At 38.6% G+C, this 22,350-nt stretch overlaps 1 protein-coding gene across 1 annotated transcript in view; it reads right to left on the reverse strand.

The window, feature by feature from the left end:
• The window catches only part of CNTN5 (contactin 5), a 964,763-nt gene that overhangs the window by 192,013 nt on the left and 750,400 nt on the right, over positions 1 to 22,350 (reverse strand). The gene's annotated exons all lie outside the window — the stretch shown is intronic.

Consider the following 22,350-nt stretch of genomic DNA (forward strand, 5'->3'; position numbering starts at 1 on the left):
GGTAGATGATTAGCAGTCAGTGCATTTGGTCCTAATTATTTAAAATGTAGAACAGATACAGTGTGGCCCTTTCGGAAGTGTGGAGAAGGCGTGGGGAATCTGGATCGTGAAGACTAAGCTGGAATTTCTCAGGAGAGGGTAAAGAACAAGCAGAGGAAGCCACATAAGTAAAGACAATGCAACCCAAAGGTGTGCACTCAATTCAGAGAACCTAAGACATTGTGTCGTTGGAGCATAAACAATGCATGGCTCAGTGGTGAGAGACAAGGCTAGAAAGGGGATCTGTCCTCGCTTCAGAAATATGCATTCACTTTAATCTCATTTGTCTTCTTGGGCACACGCCTTCCTCCCATCCTCACAGCAAGAATACTATGTTTGTTTAACAGCAAGAGACCCCAAGGTGTTTTTCTGTCACCAGCATTTTCCACTAATCTTTCATAAATGTTACCTGTCACGCTCCTCTTTACTCATATATACCAATCTGCCACATATACAGATCCCAGCTTCGATTCAATCACCACCAGGGCCATTCAAGCCTACTTGTCCTTATTTCATACTCTATTGATGTGAAAGTCCTTAGTGTTACAGGAGGACACTGTGTCGTTTCCATTTCATGCATTAGCTTGTGTTATTTCCCTTATCTGAAACGTCTTCTCCTTTTCTTCTGCTAGACCAAGACCTACTTCTCATTCCAGGAGTAGTTAAAATCCCATATGTTCCAAAGCATCTTTTGGATGACTTGCAGGTATCTGATCAGTGTTGACATAAGCAAAGTAGTGAATCCGTCTTATTCATAAATTAGACTCTAAATTTACGTTTCGAGTTTAAATACAACAAATTAGGGAGATTAGCCAGCCAGTAGCTGGACTTTTCCTCTCCTCACGTGCCGAGTCTTATAATGAATGACACATGCTGCCAAGGTCGGGGGAAAACGAAGGCTGTTCTGGGTACACAAAAGCTATTAGACACGTAACACAAACCAAGAGGAAGTCTAAAATATTCTTTTTCTTTATATATTATCTTCCTATAAAACTGTATTTTTGGCTTGACTCATTCATTTAATTAGCTAATTCATGAAATAGATTAAGATTGGTTGAGTATTTACCATGTGCTGGGTACAGCAATATCAAATAGTATACAGGTGCTACCCTCAAGGTGTTTACAGAGTAGTAGAGGCAAAAGACACATAATTAAGCATCTAATGATAATATAAAAAGATAGGTGATATGGCAGAAGTGTGCAGAGCACCAACTGGAAAGGGAGTGGTTTGGTCTCAGAAAGCCTTCCAGAGGTGTGAGGTCTAATAAGAGGCCTATCATGTGCTCAGTATTTTTCTGGACACTGGAGACTGTGAACCAAAACAGACATTGAGAATTGCAAACGCAGAACATAAGACCTCAAACAAAAGCACTTCATATTCCAATGCAGAATTTATATAGTATTGGGTAGAAACAATATTATTGGAACTAGTTTCCTAGCTTTAGAATGCACAGCCCATCAAAAATCAGAGTATTAGGCCCTGGCTGAGTGGCTCAGTTGGTTGGAGTGTCATCCTATACACCAAAAGACTGTGGGTTCGATTCGTGGTCAGGGCACATACCCAGGTTGCAGGTTCTATCTGCAATGAGGGCCCATGCAAGAGGCAACCAATCAATGTTTCTCCCTCACATCATCGTTTCTCTCTCTCTCTTCCTCCCTTTCTCTCTGAATATATATATATATATATATATATATATATATATATATATATATATAACGTATGTATATTCAGGTGAGGATTTAAAAAAAAATCAGAGTATTAGAAGTGGAAGCTGTGTTGTTTGAGGCAGTAGTTACTCTGAGATAAAATGTAAAAATGTATAAAATACATAACTGGAGCTAAGGGTGGGAAGGCTTTTTAGTGACAGAAAAGAAAATCCTCATTTTCTTGTAGGCCACTAAAAAAGACTTTGCTCAAAATAAATGAACAAACACAACTGAAACAAACTCATACATATAGGGAACAAATTGATAGCTGCCAGAAGGAGGAAGTTTTGGCGGGGGGGGGGATGAAAAAGGTGCAGGGATTAGGAAGTACAAATTGCCTGTTATAAAAAGTCGCGGGGATGTAAAGTACAGTATAGCAAATAATATTGTAGTAAATATGTATAGCATCAGATGGGTACTAGACTTAGACTAGACATTTGTCCAGGTCTATGATAAATTATTTACAAAGCTGGCAGCAAATATTCCCCTTTCTATCCGTTCCCTTTTCCAAGGTGACTGCAGTCCCTCCCACTCACCTGTGCCTGCTCTGAATCGGGCTCGTTCTGTGATTTGCTTTGACAGGTAGAATGCAGTGAAGTGATGGAGCCCATTCCGAAGCTGGGCTTTAAGGAATCTTGCAAGATTTTCATTCATTCTCTTGGAAGCCTGCCTACAGCCCAGTGAACAAGCCTAGCTAATCTGCTAGAAATGACAGAATCTGTGGGCCAGAGTTAAATCAGCCCAGTTGCGCTGGACAGGTGAGACAGATGAGATGAGAGATGTATAAGAAAACAACTAAGATCCAAAAAACTTCTGACCCTACCTGCAGCTGACTGCAAGCAAGTGACACCACTCAGCAGAATAACTACCTTACTGTCCCCAAAACTGCTGAGCAATAGCAAATGGTTATCATTTGTCATCACTGAATTGAAGGGTGGTTTGTTGCCCAATGACAGAAAGGCCTGAAAGATGATTTCTAAATTCAAGGTAAAGGGGGTGCTAAGGTACTCTGCTCTGATCTAAATGGGTGATACTCCAGTAAGGAGAGCCGTAGGGGCAGGGGTTAGGACCAATGTTTCTTCATAAAGTAAACCTAAAACACCAAGAAACGGACAAGCACAACACAGCAAGCTGCTGGGAATGTGGGAGTCCCAGTCAGAAGAGAGCTCCCTCAACTGAAAAGATCAGATCCTTAGGGTCTTAATATTATTCATATTTTGTACATATTCTGCAAGTCAGGGGTAATGATAGATATTTATACTCATATAATGCAAATAATCACTACTCCTGATGTCACCTTTGACTATAATGAAAGATGAACGCGGTACTCGCTTCGTAACCTCGTTGCTTATAATAGCTATAATTCACGCTGAGATGTCCCTGGGTAATTGGACACAAGCTTTAAAATCCTGCAACAGTCTCTCTGCGCTCAAACGCTAACACGAGCGGCCCAGAGAGAGAGTATGTGGTCCGTTTACAGAAGATGACTTTTAGCTCATGGGGCTAACCTAGGAGCTAGCTCATCTTTACAGAACGTTGCTGACTGTTGACAACAGGACAAATGGAAGGTTTTTTTAAATGCTCCCCAACTAAATTTCTCTGAAGGTGCTCAAGTCTGTCCTTTGATATTCACTCACAATTTCAATTGGCCTGCTACTGAAGGAAAATACACAGGAAGAACAGAGACCGTAATTCTGCCTTCAGTGAGGAACATCCACTCTGTCTCATTACGTGAAAAATGAATAGCTGTTTTCAATAATATCTTACGGCCATGCATGCACCCCTCGACCCCTAAAAGTTTAAGTGACAGTACGTTTACTATTTCTAGAGAACTTTTTGTTTCAAGATTTCTAAATGATTTTCAAGTGAATGTTAAATCTAGACAGCGTCTTTCATTCCCCAAACTCTGCTCTTCCTTTCGATCTCAGTGGTACCAAAATTTGATTTATTTCATAACATTATTCATTTGGCTGTCATTCAAGCTTTTTAGGATTTCTACTCCTTTCAGTCAATTGCCAGGAATAGCTTCTTTTATTCTGTTTTCTTTTCTTTAACTAACATTCCCCCATACAGGCATAATGACAGCTGCATCCAGGGAGCCTCTCCTTTTTCAATTCTAACCTCTCTTCATTCTCAAGGAAAAGAGACCTGGTTTCCATCCTATAGGGGCAGTATGGCATTCAGGGAAAGACACAGCTGAAATTTAGGAGAGATGGGAGACAGAATTTGAACAAGCCATTTTATTTCTCTGATCTTTAGCTTTATCTGTAAAATGAAGGAGCTGGCCTGAATAATAGCTAAGATTTCTTTCCTCTTGAAGGCCATCTGCTTCCTCAGTATATGGAAGGCGCTGCGGGGATTTGGTCCATTAGGATCATACAGGTACTTCCTGCCTCAGGGTGGCTAGAAAAAGAGAATTTATAAAGTATCTAATGGGCAATAAAAACAATACACTAAGTTTTTTTGTTTTTTTATCCCCAGTTAAAATGTGTTGACCCCTATTTCCTGGAAGAATGGAGCCTGGTATTGAAAACCAAATGAAGAGCAGAGACTCAGGGAAGGCCAGTTTCTGTGCTGGGAAACAGCCTCCTGGACAGTTCTTCTCTGGCCACTGAGTTCACTTCAGCGGCTTGTAGACACTTTTCCCATCAACTGTGCAGTTTTCTTTATTTGCCTTTAAGTAAGCATGGAACTTCAATTTACTCTTTCCCTTCCTTCTCCTTGTGGTTATGTGACAAGAAGTTATGTGGAGAGTGATGGGGAATTATTGCTCTGGGATACCAGTAAAAATGTTAGAGCAGACGGATATACTTATAGAAATGACCTTCTAGGATGGGGTGGGGAACGTCTGGCCCACAGGCCATATAGGTCTGGCCCTGCCAAGATAACCACAGGTGGGACTCGAAATTCAATAAATCTAAGAACTTTTTTCATAGCTAATTTTTACGTTGATCATTTTGAATGGCCTGCCAAATGATGTTATAAATGTCCAAACGGCCCTTGATAGAAAAAAGGTTCCCCGCCCCTGCTAGTGAACTATAGAGCTGATACTTTAGTAGAGGTGACCTTGGAAACTGGATTTAAGTCAATGAGCTGGGACAGTCCAAGAATGATGTGGTAGTCAGGATCTATAGGTTTGGGTGACCAATAAGGCCTAGAAGAGCAATCAGTCAAAGACGACTATTATTTCAAGCCTGTGGATGGCAGAAAAATGGTGGGAATAGTGACAGAGCTCCAGGTAGGAGAAAGATCACGTTTCAAAAGATGACGCATGGGACGTGCCTGCACATTAGGCAATGCGAAGAGCTCCCAGTGAAGGGATCCCCGAATGGAGGTGTGGATCAGCCAATGTGTGAATAGCGGGTGTTGAGCACGAGCCATGCACTGTGCTGTACTAAACATACTGAAAGCACCTTCTCTTTTAATTCTTGTGAAATCTGAGAAATGGGTATGATTACCCTCTCCTTGTAAATGTAGAAAATGAGGCCTGTAAAGATTAAATAACTTGTTTGGGATCACACAGCAAGCAAATAGTCTAGTGACTGGACTGGCTACATAACATGTGGGGCCCAGTGCGAAATAAAGTCATGGGGGACCCATTGTTCAAAAAATTACTAAAAATTTCCATTTGGTGACAGAAAAACACTAAACCAAACAGGAAACCTTTGAAGTGTGGAGGTCTGTACAGCTGCACACATGGGATGCCCATGAAGCCAGGCCTGTCCACCAAGGTTCAACCCCAGGCCTATTGAGCTCACGGCGGGGACTCTGGGCCTCTACCTCACTTCTGGTTCCTGTTGAGGGGTAGAGCCATTTTGATGAAACTTTAAAACAATTATGAGTAGAGATAAAGATATTGACAACAGTTTTTTGCTAAAAAGTAACTGAGACATACTATCTGAAGAAATGTTTAAATATATCACCAAAGGCATACCCGTAGATACAAACTGACTGAAGTATTTTCTGTAATTATTTTCTTTCACAGGCTTGAGAAGCCATGTAAACCTGGTCTGAGCCTAAATTGAAGACTAATTAACCCAGATATAAAACCACAGGTATGCGGGCAGATCATTTTCAACAAAGGAGCCAGAAATACACAATGGAGAAAAGAAAGCCTCTTCAACAAATGGTGCTGCGAAAACCGGAATGCCACATGCAAATGAATGAAACTAGATTACAGTTTGTCCTCAGGTACAAAAATTAATTAAAAATGGATCAAAACCTAAATATATAAGATCAGAACCTATAAATTACATAGAAGAAAACACAGGTATTGAACTTATGGACCTTGGTCGTAGAAAACACTTTATGAACTTGACCCCAAAGGCAAGGGAAGTAAAGGCAAAAATAAATGAATGGTACTATATCAAATTAAAAAGCTTCTGCACAGCAAGAGACCAACAATACAACAAAGAGGCAGCAGATCAAATGGGAGATGATATTTGCAAGCAATAGCTCCGACAAAGATTTGATATTCAAAATATATAAAGAACTCAGGGTGAAGGTGGCCTGCTATACAGTGATGGAAGATGATTTGACTTTGGGTGGTGGGCACACAGTACAATATACAGATCTCGTATCATAGAAATGTACACTTGAAACCTATATGATCGTATTAACCGATGTCACTCCAATAAATTTAATTTAAAAAGTCTAAATTATTAATTGGGGGGGGAAACGTGTGCTGAAAAAAGTAATAGCATATTTGTCAGTCCATTTCAAACATCATCTTACCCTGTAATATCCAAACAAAATTTCTTCTTAAGATCAGCTATTTAAAAAGAGACAAATTTGAAATTAACTATACAGAATGAACGCATGCACGTGACAGATGTATTTGCATACGTAGCATGAACATCAGCTGTGATGTGTGTGAGGTTCCCCTCTGTCATGCACATCTAGACACCAGAAAAGCAAATATGGGTGTGCTCTAGGTGGCTCCAAACACATTATGGATTCTTAATTAAGAAAGAACAGTTATAGCAAGATTTCTAGACACTTCCACCCCAAAATGCATTCTGGGTTTTTGTCGGAGATTTGATGTAAATTAAGATACTTTGTGATTTCAGAAAGAAACATCTGATAGTATACAGTCGTTCTCTAAGTTGGAATCTTGCTTTTTACCTCATATTTTCTTAGATTATTAGTTTCTTATGGACCATCCTTCTAATAAGCAAAGTGGAGAAAGCATGCTACAATACGATGCTTTGCTAAGATATTCAGATCACTGAAATGAATGTTTTATATTTGTTTGCATTCACTAATTTTTAAATATATTTGCCTAAAGGAATGATAAGGAGCCCCCGCCCCCGTGTGTGTGTGTGTGTGTGTGTGTGTGTGTGTTACGGGAAGCTGAAGGTAAGGGACACCACACAAAAGAGAGGTGCATCGGCGCCCGAACGCGACATCCTCTCTCCTTCAGCCCAACGCACAGGTCTTTATTCCAGTGATTAGGAGATCACCTTCACGATTTAAACATTTCATGAAATCTTATAAAACAAAATTTAAGACTGAAACTGCTTAAAAGTAGATTTACACTTTAAAAATCAAGAATAGTGAGAAAACTAACAGAGATTTAAAAATGCCACATTAGCCAGGTGATGACCCATGCAGCAGATGTGAGGGGACAGGTAGATGGGATTGAAGCCAGGCGCTCAGTAGGGCTAAGAGTGGGGTGTGAGCAGGGATCAGCTGGGGTCAGGAGAAGCAGGGAGACACACACCGAGATGCAGAGGCGCAGAAGGAGAGAGGCTCCAGGCAAGGCAGGTGCATGCTAGAGTGAGGCCTGTGGACCAGTGCAGTCTCTTAGAGACCTGGCTCCCCAACCTGTTTATGTTTTTACCTGAGAGATTCCTGACTCTCTCATTGCTAGATGCAACCATACGATTAATCCCCATTTTTCTGAGAAAGCCTAAGTGTGTCTGGTTTCATGTTAAAAAAAAAAAAAAAAGGTCCTGGCATAAGTTATAAACTAACTGCATAATTAGAGTTAATTGGTACAAACCAGGAGTGTGAAACTGTTCCTTTCACCCTCTTTGAGGGGAAATGCTTATCCTGAACAGCTGTTTCTTTCTTTTTTTTTGAATTCTCACCCAAGGATATGTTTATTGACTGTTTTAGGGAGAGAGGAAGGAAGAGACACACACATCAATGTGAAAAAGCAGCATTGATAGGTTGCCTCCAGTATGCGCCCCGACCACCAGGGATCCAACCCACAACCTAGGTATGTGCCCTGACTGGGAATTGAACCTACAATCTTTTTGGTGTACAGGGTGCTCCAAGCACCTGAGCCACCCGGCCAGGGCTGAACAGCTGTTTCTTAAACCTGCCTACTCATGAGACTCTCCTGTGCATTAATAAAAATTCTAGATCATGAGGACCCACCCTCACTCTGCAGCATCAGAATTTCCAGGGAAAGTGGTCTGTTTATCTGTATTTCTATTAAGATCTGTGTTTAATTCTTAGGACTAAACCAATTTTGGAAAAAAATAAATAAATTGTTGAGCAATGATCAGGAGATCATGATTATGCCTGAACTCAAGTTACAGTTATAGAGACTGTAGAAAGAGTTAGAAAACCCAGACTTGTTTTAGTATCTCTACTTCCATTAAAGGCACCAATTAAAGAGAAATGTGCTCTTAAAAACTGGCATCTTTCAGACATGACGGACAAACGCAAGCTGTAGCCTGGACAGCACCTGTGGGAAGACAGGGCTGCCAGCAGCTAGGCCAGCACTATGAGGACTGAACTGGGCCGGGGGTGGGGGGGCATTTCTGCTGACCTGAGAATCACCAGGGGCTCTGGGTGAACCCTGCAATGCCACATGACACCTGTGGCTGATCAGGGACTCAACTCAAAGAGTGTCACTGCAGAAGGATGAGTCAGACACTGCCTATCACTGCTGAAGAGGCCCATATACATATAGATGCCCCGTAAAATGAGACCAGGGGATGGAACTTAGCCTTCTCCCCCAAACATAACCATGTACCCTGATTACTCTGCGTGACAGAAGAAGCCAGGGTGAGTGGAGGTCCTGAGAAACCGAGAAATGAAGCCTTTATGTTAAGGAGCACATCTTGCTGGTTTCATTTTAAGCAACAGGACCCCTACCAAGTTCAAGAGAAAGGAGGTTGGAAATCACTGCACTAAAAGCTCGTGCACAGGTACATATGTGCGTACAAGCCCCTCTGTCCGCTCCTCCCAGCCCACACAGACACACGCAGGGAAGGATCCCATGAAAGTTTAAGCGCTGAGCTCAGTCTGGGGGAAGAACACAGCTCTATTCCACACGCATGATTTATATCGACATAGCAGCTCTAATGTGGTATGCCACCCTCTAAATTTTTAAAACAATTTTATAATAGTGTTTAAAACCAGACAGGGACAGTTTGGAGAGCAAAGCTATATCAAAGGATTTAGTTAAAATGATTTACTTGTGGGTTTTAAATAGCATTAAGTGGTTTGCGTAAAGTGTTCTGATTTGTGCTTAATATGGATGGTGCTTAAAAGTCTGGGCACCGGAAAGGTACACCCTTAGGGACACATTCACCAGGAAAGCACGGGCCTTAAATACAGCTGGGTGTTTCCTTCCACGGCTGCCTTTTGAATATTAGCATTTAAACCACCCACAGAGGCTTTGCAGATGCTTCGCTGGGTAAATGAGGTAGAGACGAGAGAGCTCACACCTCGCGGAGGCCGCTACTTTTAATTTAGTGAGAGTCCTGAAAAGGGGGTTGACCACAGCATTGGATTTTAAACCAGGATAAAAGAAGCTATCATGGAAATCCAATGCTGTTTAACTAATTTTCTTAAATAAACAAAGGAAACTGATCCTACTTCTGTTTATAACCACCTGATTTAATTCCATGCTATTTTACCCATATAAGAGAGAAGCCTCGGATCTTTATGTGAATAATATGAGGACAGTAATAACACTATCACTTTCTTTATTAGGACATCTTTCTTCAAAGAAATCCAGGGTGGTGTATGATGCCGTCTCCTCTCATCCTCACACTATCTTTAATAATTTAGCTTGAACTGTCATCGTCTTCACTAGCGTTTGGGAGGCTGTATTGGGGACATAAAAGGTGAGAGTTACAGGGGATTTGGGCACATGTGTTGTTCCAACAGGTTTATTTGAAAGTATGAATCAGTTTCTACAATATGCAGAGCGTTATCTAGACTCCGATTTCTGAATGAGAGACAATCAAGGTCCTGGCCTCCCAGAGTCTATTCGAGGGAGAGAAACAGATGACAAGTGAGTAAATAAAAAATAAACATGTCAGAGTGTGGTAAGCGGTTGAAATGTGGGTTTTATTACAAATACAGTGTAAAGAGTGCCTCTGAGAAGGTAATCCAAGACCTAGATCTTTAGAAGGAGACAATAGTGCTGTGTCTGGGGCAACAGTGTTTTCAGCTGAGGAACTAGGAGGAGCCTTGCCCTGAGGCAGGAATCAGGAAGGAATCGGGGTGGGGTGCTGGGGCTTTTCGAGGAAGGGGAGTGACGAGATGAGGAGAACAGAGAAGTGGCAGTCAGTTCCTACAGGACCCCATGTGTCCTGCACGGTGTGGAGTTTACTCTAAGTAGGGAAGGAAGCCACTGGAAAGTTTCAAAAAGCAAACTGGCATGATTCAAAGTTGTGTTTTAAATGAAAACTCTGGTTGCTGGATAGAGAATGCTGTATAGGGACAAGGGTAGGTAGATAAAAGAGGCCAGTTCAGAGGCTATTAGAAAGGATAAAGCTAGACAATGTGGATTATGTAGGCAGCTGGGGAGATAAAACTACTTTGAGCAGCTCAAAACATTTTATTTCTGTGGGAAAGAAAAGAGTAGACTGGCTGTGCACATAAAAGGTGAATATAAATAAATGAAGGTCAAAGTAAATGAATCAGATTTCACCTGTCTTTTTATCGGTGAGATTCAAAGGTAAAACGTGAGGACCCACTCTCCCCCAGCAGATGAGAACAGCGCCGGGCCTGCTTGAGCACGGCCACCAGTGCTGTCTCTCAGGGATTCGACGGGCAGGCGGATGGCTGCTCTTTACTGAGCGTCTCCCACAAGCTAGACACTGCTTAAGACAATACACGAAACTAGCATCTCACAAAAATCCTTTAAGTTGGTTATTATTGGTCTCACCTTACAAATGAAAGAACTGAGGCTTAGAAAGTAAGTCAGGCAAGCTCAGGAATGAGAGACACTATTTCTTTATTAAGTACTTAAGAGCATGAGCTGGGGCTGGATTTACTCGGTGTGGAGCTTGCTGTACCCCCTTACTAACTGTGGTCAAATTATTTCACACTTCCACAGTCCATTTCTTTTTCTGTACAACGGGAATGATTGAAAAACCAATTTTGTGGGATTGGATGAGCTAATATGTGCAATGCTTTCAGACATTCCTGACCAGATGTAAACCCATAATAAATGCTATTAATCATTTTTATTATTATTGCTCAAATCACAAAACTAGTAATGATGATGTTCACTTCTATTCAGTCTTTTTAAAGTTGTCAATGATTACATCAACAAGTAATAAATATAAATAAAATTGGGGTCCAACCAAACATCTTACAAATAAAAAAGTATTTCTCTCATGTGTGTTTACTTACTGATAACTATGTGAAATGGGAGGCCAAAGATTTCCTAAATACTATGTCAATTATTAGGTTTTTTTTGAAGTAAATTTTAAAGTGTATATGTCAACCAGTATCTTAAAATGGATGTCAAAAGCTTCAAAATATACATATATAAAATGATCTATTCCAACCAACAGAGGGATCAGTAGTATAGAAAATAAAATTATAGACAAACCATAACCATTCTACATATTTTTCTAGAAAGGCTCAGACAATACCATAATCAGATCTATACTCAGATATTCTCCCCTTCTTCCATTTCCATTCATTTGTGCCCACGCACATGCACGCACACACACACCTCACAGCACATAGGAAACGCCTTTAAAGAGAAATAACATCTTTAAAATATTAAGTAATACAGGTTGGCACACAACGGGCATTTAGTAAATGGTTTTCATCATTATCAGTTATCTCAGTCCAATGGCTCGACCAGTGTGCACGGTGATAAGAAGCCTCTGATTTGCTCTGGAAAAATCCCAAACCCAAGCCACCTGTCTCTGTAATTGCTTCACGTGGAATCCAAAATCTTTTCTTTCAAAAAGTCCTTGAGAACATGACACTTAAAATACTTCTCTGGCAGCAGGAAAGGGAAATCAGCAAGCAGCTTATAGAACACTGGCCTTAGGTGCACTATAGCTCAGGAAAAGTTATTCATGGATAAATGTAACTGTGTATTTTAACTAAACATAGATTTTAAAATTAGAACATTACTAATCCCAGAAGCATTAAATGTGTCCCTTTCTGAACAATTCCAAGGCCCCCCATGTTACATAGAGAATGTGGCCACACGGCTGCAATTGACAGAAGCTATAGGAACTGTCAATAATGAGGGCCATCACCCCACCAGACTTATGGCTTAAAACTGGCAGAGACCTGCGGGATCCAACAAGGCAACTAATGTCACCCGGTGCTAACCCCGAGCCTCACAGTAACACATCAGCACGCTAAAGGACACGCCCCACGGTGCCACGGTCGCAACTGCAGAGCCAATACAAGGGCACAAAATGCAGGTTATGCAGGATCTTTTTGAAGATTTTGTTTTCTACTTGCAAATATTTTGTTTAAAATTTTAAGATCTGTGCTTATGTGTGATTGGTTTGTATTTTTACTTCTCCTACTACCCTTGTCAGATTTAGTTAAGGCTATTTCCCCTCTTTTCTGTTCTATGAAATAGCTAGGTAAGATTAAAATCATTTGTTCTTAATTTGCTTGGTAGAACTTTCCAGTAAAACCATCTCGGCCTTGTGTGTGTGTGTGTGTGTGTGTGTGTGTGTGTGAAGCTTTTCAACTATTAATATAATTAGTGGACTCTTTGGAATTTCCTGTTCTTCTTGAGTCACTTTGGGAAATTATGTTTTATTTGTCCACTTTATATGAGTATTCAACATTGGTAACATTCAGTTATTCCTCACTTCCCCTTATTACTTTCCAATTTGCCTACAGAATCTGTGCTTATGTTTCCATTTTTCCCTCTTAGTATTTTCGATGTCTTCTCTCATGCTCTTGCTCACGGGAGATTTGCCAATTTTCTCAGTTTTCTGAAAGGACGGATAATATTGATTTAGATATTTGGATTTATCAACCCTCCAACTGTGTTTGATATTTGTTTCTAATTTAGTTTAGTTTTGCTTTTGTTGTTTTCTTGTTTCCTTTCTTTAAGTTTAGTTTCATATTCTTTTCCTAACTTAAAGTAGGTGTTTAGCTCTTTCATTTTCTGCTCTCTTCTTTTCTAACATAAGAATTTAAAGCCACATTTTTTCCTCTAAGTTCTGAAATACAAGGGAGATGTGTTAAATTCTCCTAATATGACAGTGGAGTCACTTACATTTTTCTTATATAAGCATTAATTTTATTTTGCATATTTTGAGGCAATGCTATGAGGTATGCACAGATCTAAAATTGTTATGTTTGCTGATCCATTTAAGCTTTTATTATATAATGGCAATCATTTTGCTTTGTTTTTTTCTAGTCCTATTTTCTGATATTAATACAGTTAAGATTTGGGGGGGCATTAATATTTAACTGATAAATCTTTTCTTGCTCTTCAATTATCTATTTTCCTTATGCTATAAACATCTCTCTTGTAAACAGTTGATTGCTAGGTTTTTATTTCAGTTCAATATTAATAGTAATTTCTGATGTTTGGGTTTAGCTTTACTAAATGATTTTATACTTTCTATTTGTACCTCATTAGACATATAATATACACCTTTTTTTTTTGTTCTCTCTTTTTTAATGTGTTAATTTTTTTTTCATTACTTTTACTTCCTTAACTAGTTTGGAAACAGCAAACTTAACTTCAAAGCTTTTATTCATTGTACTAGAAATTTAAATAGACTTAAACTTAGCAAATTCTAACATTAATATATTCACCTATTTCCAAATAATTCAAGCATCTTATAATACTTTAAATGCCCTTACTATAGTTTTCAGGTTTTCAATGTTCCCCCCAGTTCTGTGAAATTAAAACGTTTTATTGCTTTATATGGCGAGTTTCATAGCTTCTCGGCCTTTTGGCTAAGATCAAGTACACATGGCAAGTTTTACTTACTTTTACCTGCATATCGATACTTTCATTGCCCTTCATTCTTTCCTGTACTTCCAATGCCTGGGTCCACTTCCTGTCGGGAGCTACCTTAACTAACTTCTTACACTGAACTGTTCAGGCCACACAGGTCGTATAAGTTAAGGCTACTGTCCTATAGTTAACAAAACCCTAGCGGAAGAGTTTCCCTCCCCATTCAGACCAAAGACATGAGACAGACAATTTTCCTCCTGGTTTCTGAATGGATTGCTTTATATTTAGCTCACATTTCTGTTTCAGGGGTAGCCATTCATGGGCCAGGTCTTGTAGGAGGCATGCTCCCTGTTCTGTCTTCCTCCCAAACCCATCAACATGTAAAAGCCAATGCTCAATGTCAGTAAGTGCCCTTGAGGTAAAAGCCAGCTTCCCTGCAGGACTTTACCTACAGAGTAAGCTCAGATCCTGGCTCTCGCGTTTCCTCCTGACTTTCTTGCCAGCTTGTTGATAAAATCAAGTCTTTAAATAACATTTATATGTTTTATATCTAAGTCATCAGTTTCGTTTTCTTCTTTTGGGAAGATTGGGGCAATATTTAGTGCATGTTTTACCGTAAAAGAAAAATATAGTTTTAAAAATTACATAATAAAAGTAGGTGCCCCCAAATGGATGTAAATTGAGTCTTTGAAAGACTACTGTTTGATTACTAAATGAAGCATAAACTCAATCTGTCTTTCCAAATCCTCCTTAATTTGTCCCCAGCTATTCAACTTCTCCAGCTTATTTCCATTTCTACACCTAATATATAAGGGTGGCCAAAAGATGCTATTTACTTTTCACAGAAGTGTCCTGGATTCATGACTATACTGTTGCAAATTCGGAGAGTTCGCTTTCTAAAATACATTCTATCTCTATTCAAGAACCACTTCAAATGGCATTTCATACAAGTTTTCCCTTGTCTTCCACCCAGGTTTTATTTTCTCCTCTACTTAACTTTCAAAGTTTTTTATACAGTGGGATAGGCCAAGAACTGTATGAGATCCAAAGAGAACTGGGCTCTCTGTCTGGCTCTGGAATTTGCTATGTATGTGAACTTAGAGAATCTCTCTGTGACCCAATTACTTTATTTAAAACAGGGATAATTATATCTTCCTTGCAATACTACCTTATTTTGAGGGTTAAAATATGCATATGTAAAATAGGCAATATTCAATAAAGGGTAGTTATTATTATTGTTATCTTAATTATCCTATTAGTAATCCTTATATAATATCTATTAACTATCCTGTGTGAATAATCCTGTATTAATTATTTTTACCTTAAATAGTCTGTGTTATAGTTATCTATGTATTAGGTTTATTGTCCATTAGACGGTGTCTCCTTGGGGGATGGGATTCTCTTACTTATCTTGGTTACGAGCTGTCACAGTGTCTTACATTATGTTCAATAAAGTTTTGATTTCACGGAGATAACTTTAACTGAAAAAAAAACCCACAGTTATCTATACCACATGGCATTAGGGAGGGGAGAAGTAGAGCTACTAGTTACAACTGGAAAGAGAGAAAAAACAAAATAAATTAGTATCCTGAAATCTCCAAATAAAACTAACTCACATGGTGGTCAACTAAAAATGTATTTATCTATCATCTATAGATCTATTTTTTCATAAATAGCTCTGCTATTCTAGCAAAGAGAATATCATTACCATGTAATGGTAAAATCTGTTGGTAATGATAAAATCTGTTTAGGTTCTCTTTTATGGAAGTGATCTGCAGATTGTTCTTCATTGTTGTGAAGGTCATCACTCTGTCTATGCCCTCATTTGTAACCAGCCATCTAATTCCCATTATGAATAAACCACAGTTAAATTAGATTGTGATTTATGCAGAAACTAAAACGAAGCGACTATGTAACTCTCACAGGAAGCTAAAAATCTCGATCGTAAAATACTTTTTTCCTAAACATCCTCCGAATCTTCTTTTTTCACTATTTTATATTCATTGAAGAGTCACTTGGGGAGGTAGTAGGATCAGTCAGTAGCATGTACTTAGATGCTTGAATTCCCAAGTATTTTAAATGTTGTTTGTATTAAGGACAAATTAAGCTGAAAGTTGTAGTCTGGGGGGCTTTTGGAAAAGAAAAGCCTTTAAGCAATTAATGGCTTGTTCAAGTCGTGCCTATGTGAGGAGCATAACCAGGCAACTTGTGCAGCAATTTATAGTAACTGGGGTAAATGAACCATAGTTAGAAGTAGAATTTATGAACTGTTTGCTAAACTGGTAATTAGCTAGAGACGTAAAGCTGCAAACTGGAGGTGTTCATAGCACAACAGAGCCAGAATTATTTTGTGTCATTTACAGCTTAAAGTAACGGACTTCCTCAGTGTTGTCTCCCCTGGGGAAGTGAGGCCTGTTTTATTATATTTACCAATTAAGAAAAAAAATAGTAGAAACAAAAGACAAACTCTTGGCTAGACCAGGACAAAAAAAGTTTGAAGACTTTTGATGAGGATACTTCAGATTTTTCTGTGACCTTAAACTTGGAAAATAATAAGAACAAATAATTTGAGGTGTGTTTTTTTTTTAACATGAATATCTTGTGTTTAAATGGATGTCATGAATTTGAAGATTTGCAATCATTGTTATGTTACCTAAATGTTCTGCTGAAAATGAAGACATTGGAAAATGTAAGAATTAATATCTTTTCCATTCTCATTAAACTATGTGGCATGGTATGAGCACATTTTTACTTAATACATTTGAATTATTGTGGGTTGGTCATTGCCTGAGAGAGACCAAATTAAAAAACACTAAATATCCCTCAAAAAAGTGTAGATTTACAATGGCAAACATATGAAAGCACAGTCCAGAAACATCACAATAACGCACCTTTGGAATTGTTTTGTCTATAACATTGATTGATCAATGTGTCACTGAAAAGAAAGAACAGTAAATATTTCTTATATTTGGATTGTCAATCAATACTGATGTGGTCTAGTTTACCAGAAGGTAAGTTGAAGGAAGAAAAAAAATAAAGGTAAGATGAAATTTGGCCACCATGTCACTTAGTTTATAGTTTGGCTCCATGACTTTCATTGGAAGAAAAATCAGATTCAGATTAAATACTTGATTTGGAGGATTTTCTGATCATATCTGAGGAGTATGTGTGCCTGTGTGTGTGGGGGGGGGTGCACATGTGTGTGTACGTGTGAGAGAAAACTGTCTATGAGGTGGGCCATGTAACTTTTGGGTTCAGGCTGGGACGCTGAATCTTTATCGGAAACATCACAGACTCTAAGAAGGAATTTCATTCCTATTTTCCATGTAGACGGAAATGCTACCTCACTGCTAAACAACCTGAGTGTTAAGATTACCACAGAATCACTGACCAGCACCAGACCTGGGGTTTCAAAGCCTGGTGTTGTGACGGACGACCTTGACCACGTCATTTAATCCCCCTGAGGTTTAAAATGTGCACATCACAGATGATAATATCTCAATCAGAAAGCTGTGAATTGGCACATACTGGGCACTAAATTGAAACTTAGAAGTCTACTTAAATCATACGTGGAAATTCCTACTAACTACAGCTCCTTAATAATTGCATCTGCTTGCGCACTCCCGGTGGTGAGAACCATGATGCAAGAAGCCTTTCCTCTGGGCTCGTATTTCAAATGCTGAGGTCGGGCAGCAAGCGGCAGGAAGGGAGGAGAGGGAGCAGGCTCCACGGGAGAAAATGCACATGCCTGGGGAGCTGCGAGTGGCCAGTGCAGACTGAAGTGAGCGTACTTCGCAAAGCCTTTTTGGGGGGCGGGCAAGATATTTTTAGATGCTCACCTTCTCGTCCTTGTAAGTACATAGAGGTAAGCTGAATCCTGGAAAATTTGAACTGATTTGTATTTCTTCTTTTGCTAAAAGCTGTATATAGAATGATACAGTTCCCAGCATCTGTGGATTTCCCTAGTCTTCCTCTACATTACTATTTATCAGCATGATTATTTATTTATTAATCACTTCAAATCCTGAGGATTGATGTCTTCTCTCAAACCATTGCTGGATTCAAAAAATCTCAAAATTTATTTTGGATTAGGGGTCACGTAGGAAGTGACATCTTGTCACCTTAAAGCGTCGCTTCCACGTAGTAGAGGAATTCAAGCCAACATTTGCAGTGAGGCCCAAATGGAAGATCCCTCCTATGGGCGCCTTGTCTTCAGTTAGATGTAGCTTAGGGGGTCTAGGTTTGAACAATCCATTGATCATTTCTTAATTGGGCCTATTTTTACTTGGAGGGATTTCTCCTAAAGACCAAATATTTGTTTACCTATATTCACTAATTTCCAGTGCTGCTATGACTTTGCTTTTTTTCCTATTGTGTTTTACTAGCATTTTAAAGGGAAGGTGGTGAAGTTCATCAGACAGAGCCATGTGCAGACAGTTTTCATTGAAACCAGGGAGCCAGCATACTAACCCAGCAGAACAGACGTGAAGCCATTTCCTCCCCTGTTTAAGCTGGATGGGCCTATGGGACAGGACAGCAAGTCCCCTCCCCAACTGATAACTTATCGGGCACTGTTAACACTTCGTAGGTATCAAATCTTACGTAGTCAGCCATCATCATAACTAATGTCATTCTGATCATTTTATTTCCTTTGAAAGCATACATTGTAATTTACAAAGGAAGTCAACAGATAGATGATTGCTTATTTCCCCTTATTGCACAATTTCTAGGGTACTGAAAAAAACCACAAGATACCTAGGGTCTACATTGTTTTATGTTCTTAATATGTAAGAGACATTGTCACAGAGGAAGCAACAAAACAGCTTGTTCATTAGAAAACACAGCATGTAGGTGGAAACCAAGGGACAGAAACGGGACCCTAATTATCCCCATGAATTCCTCCTTTTCCTTAGAAAAACAAAGCAGCCCTGGTTTTCCCTCAGTAACAGTGTCCTTTAGGGTTTGCACTAAGAACGTATATTTTTCCATATGTCTGCGAGTCAGTAGGCGAGCCTGATCGCTGTTGCCTAATGAACACAACATGAATTCCCACTAGAAGTCAACTAATGGGCACCTCAAGCGCAGTTTTCTATGCGTGTTAAATGAGTAAGTAGAACAGTTCGCTCTTCTGAAGCTCCTTTGGTGAGCAGGGAAATATTACAAGGGATTTTGGACAAGTCTTTGCTTAGATTACAGTCTCATAAAGGAAAAATTATGTTATAATGCTGCCCCTCCATAGGATAATTTTTATTTTCTTGGATGCAGGATTTCTTCAGCACCCATTTGAATTATAGTCCATTATCTCTGTGGCTGGTACCTTCCTCCTTCCTCCGCCTAGAAACGGAATGGGCACTTAAGCTATTTTGAAATTTCAATAATTGTGAATAATTTTAAAACATATACGGCATATTCTATGGGTTTCGGTAATAGTTAATACATGTGTAGATGGAAAGAAAACAGAATAAACTGTGCTCTTACCAAAAACTAAGGACTCTCCATTTTAGCCAAGATTGTCTTTGTCCACTTAGTCTTTTTACAGGAAATTGAACATGAAATAATGAAGGCTTAATATTTGTGCGCTGCTGGAGTGCTTCTGGGTGATTATATTTTAACAAAAGTTAATGGCCAAGTAATGGAAATAATGAGCTGAAGTGGAAATCCAATATGAGTTTGATGAGCAGAACATTGGGAATGAAAGTATACCAGGGGAGAAAAGCCCCGTGGAACATTTCACGTCTTAGTACTCTTGACGCGCATTAGTTTTAGTATTAAAATGGACATGATTGATAAAGGAACCCAAATGGATATGTGCTGGTGTTCTTTAAAAGCAACAGGGGCAAAACCTGGAGATTCCTCATACGGAAAAGGAGAGAAAAAACATAAAAACTATCTTTAGGAGGCTGCTTCTCCGTTTCCATTAACTCCCTGGGTATATTCGTCTATTTGCACATTGCTTATTAGGCTAATCACGGAACAAATAAACATTGGGCCTGCTAGGCAGACGCCATCTCCAAGATGCGGGGCTAGGAGTAGGTAAGGCTGGTGAGAATGGCCATGCCCGGGACAGATGGGGTGAAGAGGAGCCTTGGGCTCTCAGAGACCAAGAATGTCAACTCAGGGATAGACATTTATGAATAACAAAGTTGTTACACCAAGGACCTAAAAGGTTCCTTTAATCCTAGATAATAACTTAAATCTTAAGGATCTTTCTCCTTAAGTACTGAAGAAAGAAAAGAGGAGTGGTAAAAATATCCAGAACTATTGATACAATTTGATGCCAATATTCAACAACTTACATGTTCAAGTGATACCATCATCAGCACCCCCACCCCATCAGCAGCAGCAGCATCCCTGTCACACAAGCAACGTTCACCGGACGCTTATTAAATGCCATGCACCAGCCAGTGTATTTTACATGGAGAATGTCATTCAACTCTCACAACCCAATGAGGTTACTCTTTTGGATTCCAACTTTACAAATAAGGAAATAAAGTCACCTGTTGAAACCTTATTGTCTGTAGAACAAGCAGGGCAACCAAGTCCTGATAGACACTGGGTGATACTGTTACCCACAATGTTTAAGTGCCTTGTAAATTATAAATGCAGCCGTCATCATTATTAATATGATTTACTGTTGGAGCAGCAGTTCATGCTGAAAATTCTGCAATATAAACAACTCATCCTATGTTATAAACAGCAAGCGACTACAAATAACTCACAAGAGCTAATACAATCTATTTTCTTATATACTTTTGAAGAGTCATTTAGAGCCAAATGAATGCAATGTTTTGTAACATGTAAGAAGGCAATTTATTTGTTTATCAGATTTTTCCTAAAAGTCATATTATGTTCTAGCTATTACTTATCACATTTTAAACTTTAGGATAATGATTTATGTATTTCGTTAGTGAAACAGATAAACACACAAAAAAGCTGTGTTTTGAAGACACCCCTCAGGAAAAAAAACACCACAAAACACAACAACACAAAACCTGAAAGACTCAACCAAAATATGGCAGAAAAGAATAAACTAATGAGTTATTTAGCACTCTGTTGATAAAACAAATGAGTTACTATTAACCTTCAGTTGTTACAACATTGAATTTACAGTTTAGAGTTAAATTGCAATTAACTCTAGATTCAAATTCTTTTTTTTTTTTTTGAGTTTCTGATATGTTTTCAGATGATTAAAGGATATTTTCCTGCATTTAAAATATTTCATTATATTTTTATGCCATTGCTCCTAACATAATTTTGCTTTGAACTACTGTTTCTCACATTTAAATGTTTCCCTTATAAGACATTGTTACTTTAACCCCCTCTTTCCAAATATAATTCTAGCCTTTATTTGCTCATATAGGAACCTGCCATTTGCTGTTTCAATCTTTAATTTGGAATGACCCACACACAAAAACTGTGAAAATTGTGAATGATGCACAAAGCGAATTCATTTAACATTTTTGTTTCTAGTTGTAGTTTGGATGAATGAAGAACATATTCAATGTGGATCACATCAATGGTAAATATACTTATTTTACAATAAACCATGATTTAAATCTGGGGCCCCAATGTGAAATATATATGCAAAGTTTTCAAAAATTTAACAGTTTTCTAACATCTCCGTTTCTACTTAAATTATGTTTGCAATTTTTATCAAATGGTTGGTGGGCTTTATCATAGAGAGAAGTGATTTAAAATTTCTATAAGAATATAAGTTGCATGTAACTAATTCTACTTTAAAGAATGTATAATATATACATTTGAAATTTTAATTTTCAAGTTTCCATTCATATTTTTAGAATGTACAATTTTTCAAATATCTATGTGCATCTTCTGTTCTGCTTTATGAAATTCATTCTATTATTATTTAAATCTTGGCCTCTTATTTTGATACTTGGCTGTTGAATTATTTTTTTATATCCAATTAGATTGCATTCTTCCTGAAACCTGGGATTGTCCAATATGAAAACAAATCTTATAGCAAGTAAAAACTGTATTTTGTAAGTGTTCCTGTTAATTTTACAGGAAAAAATGCACTATACTTCTGGAGTTATTAGATTATACCACTTTATAGACCTAACATACATGAGCTGGCAAAATGCTAAGCAAATGTGGCCAAGTCTTGATTTTATTTTGAATAAATGAAAACAAAAGTATTTCACATTTCAGATTCCTTGCTGAATAGCACTTTGACCAGTATCGACATCTGGAAAAACTGAGAGACCTGAGTTTGAGGTCAGCGTATTTCTCTCGCTAGCCCAAGGGGTTACCAGTGAGGAGAAAACGGAATCGAGAAAACTGGAAAATTCACAACTTTGTTTTCAACTTCTGGAAAATAAAAAGTCTATTATGCTTATATTTGTTGTAATAGAAAACTCATAATCTTGTTCCTCTCTCAATACATTTGCTTTGACAAAAGAGATGCCATATAGTTTTTTAAACTCACACTG

Source organism: Miniopterus natalensis, chromosome 11 (assembly GCF_054644295.1).
Source record: "Miniopterus natalensis isolate mMinNat1 chromosome 11, mMinNat1.hap1, whole genome shotgun sequence".
Taxonomy (NCBI): domain Eukaryota; kingdom Metazoa; phylum Chordata; class Mammalia; order Chiroptera; family Miniopteridae; genus Miniopterus; species Miniopterus natalensis.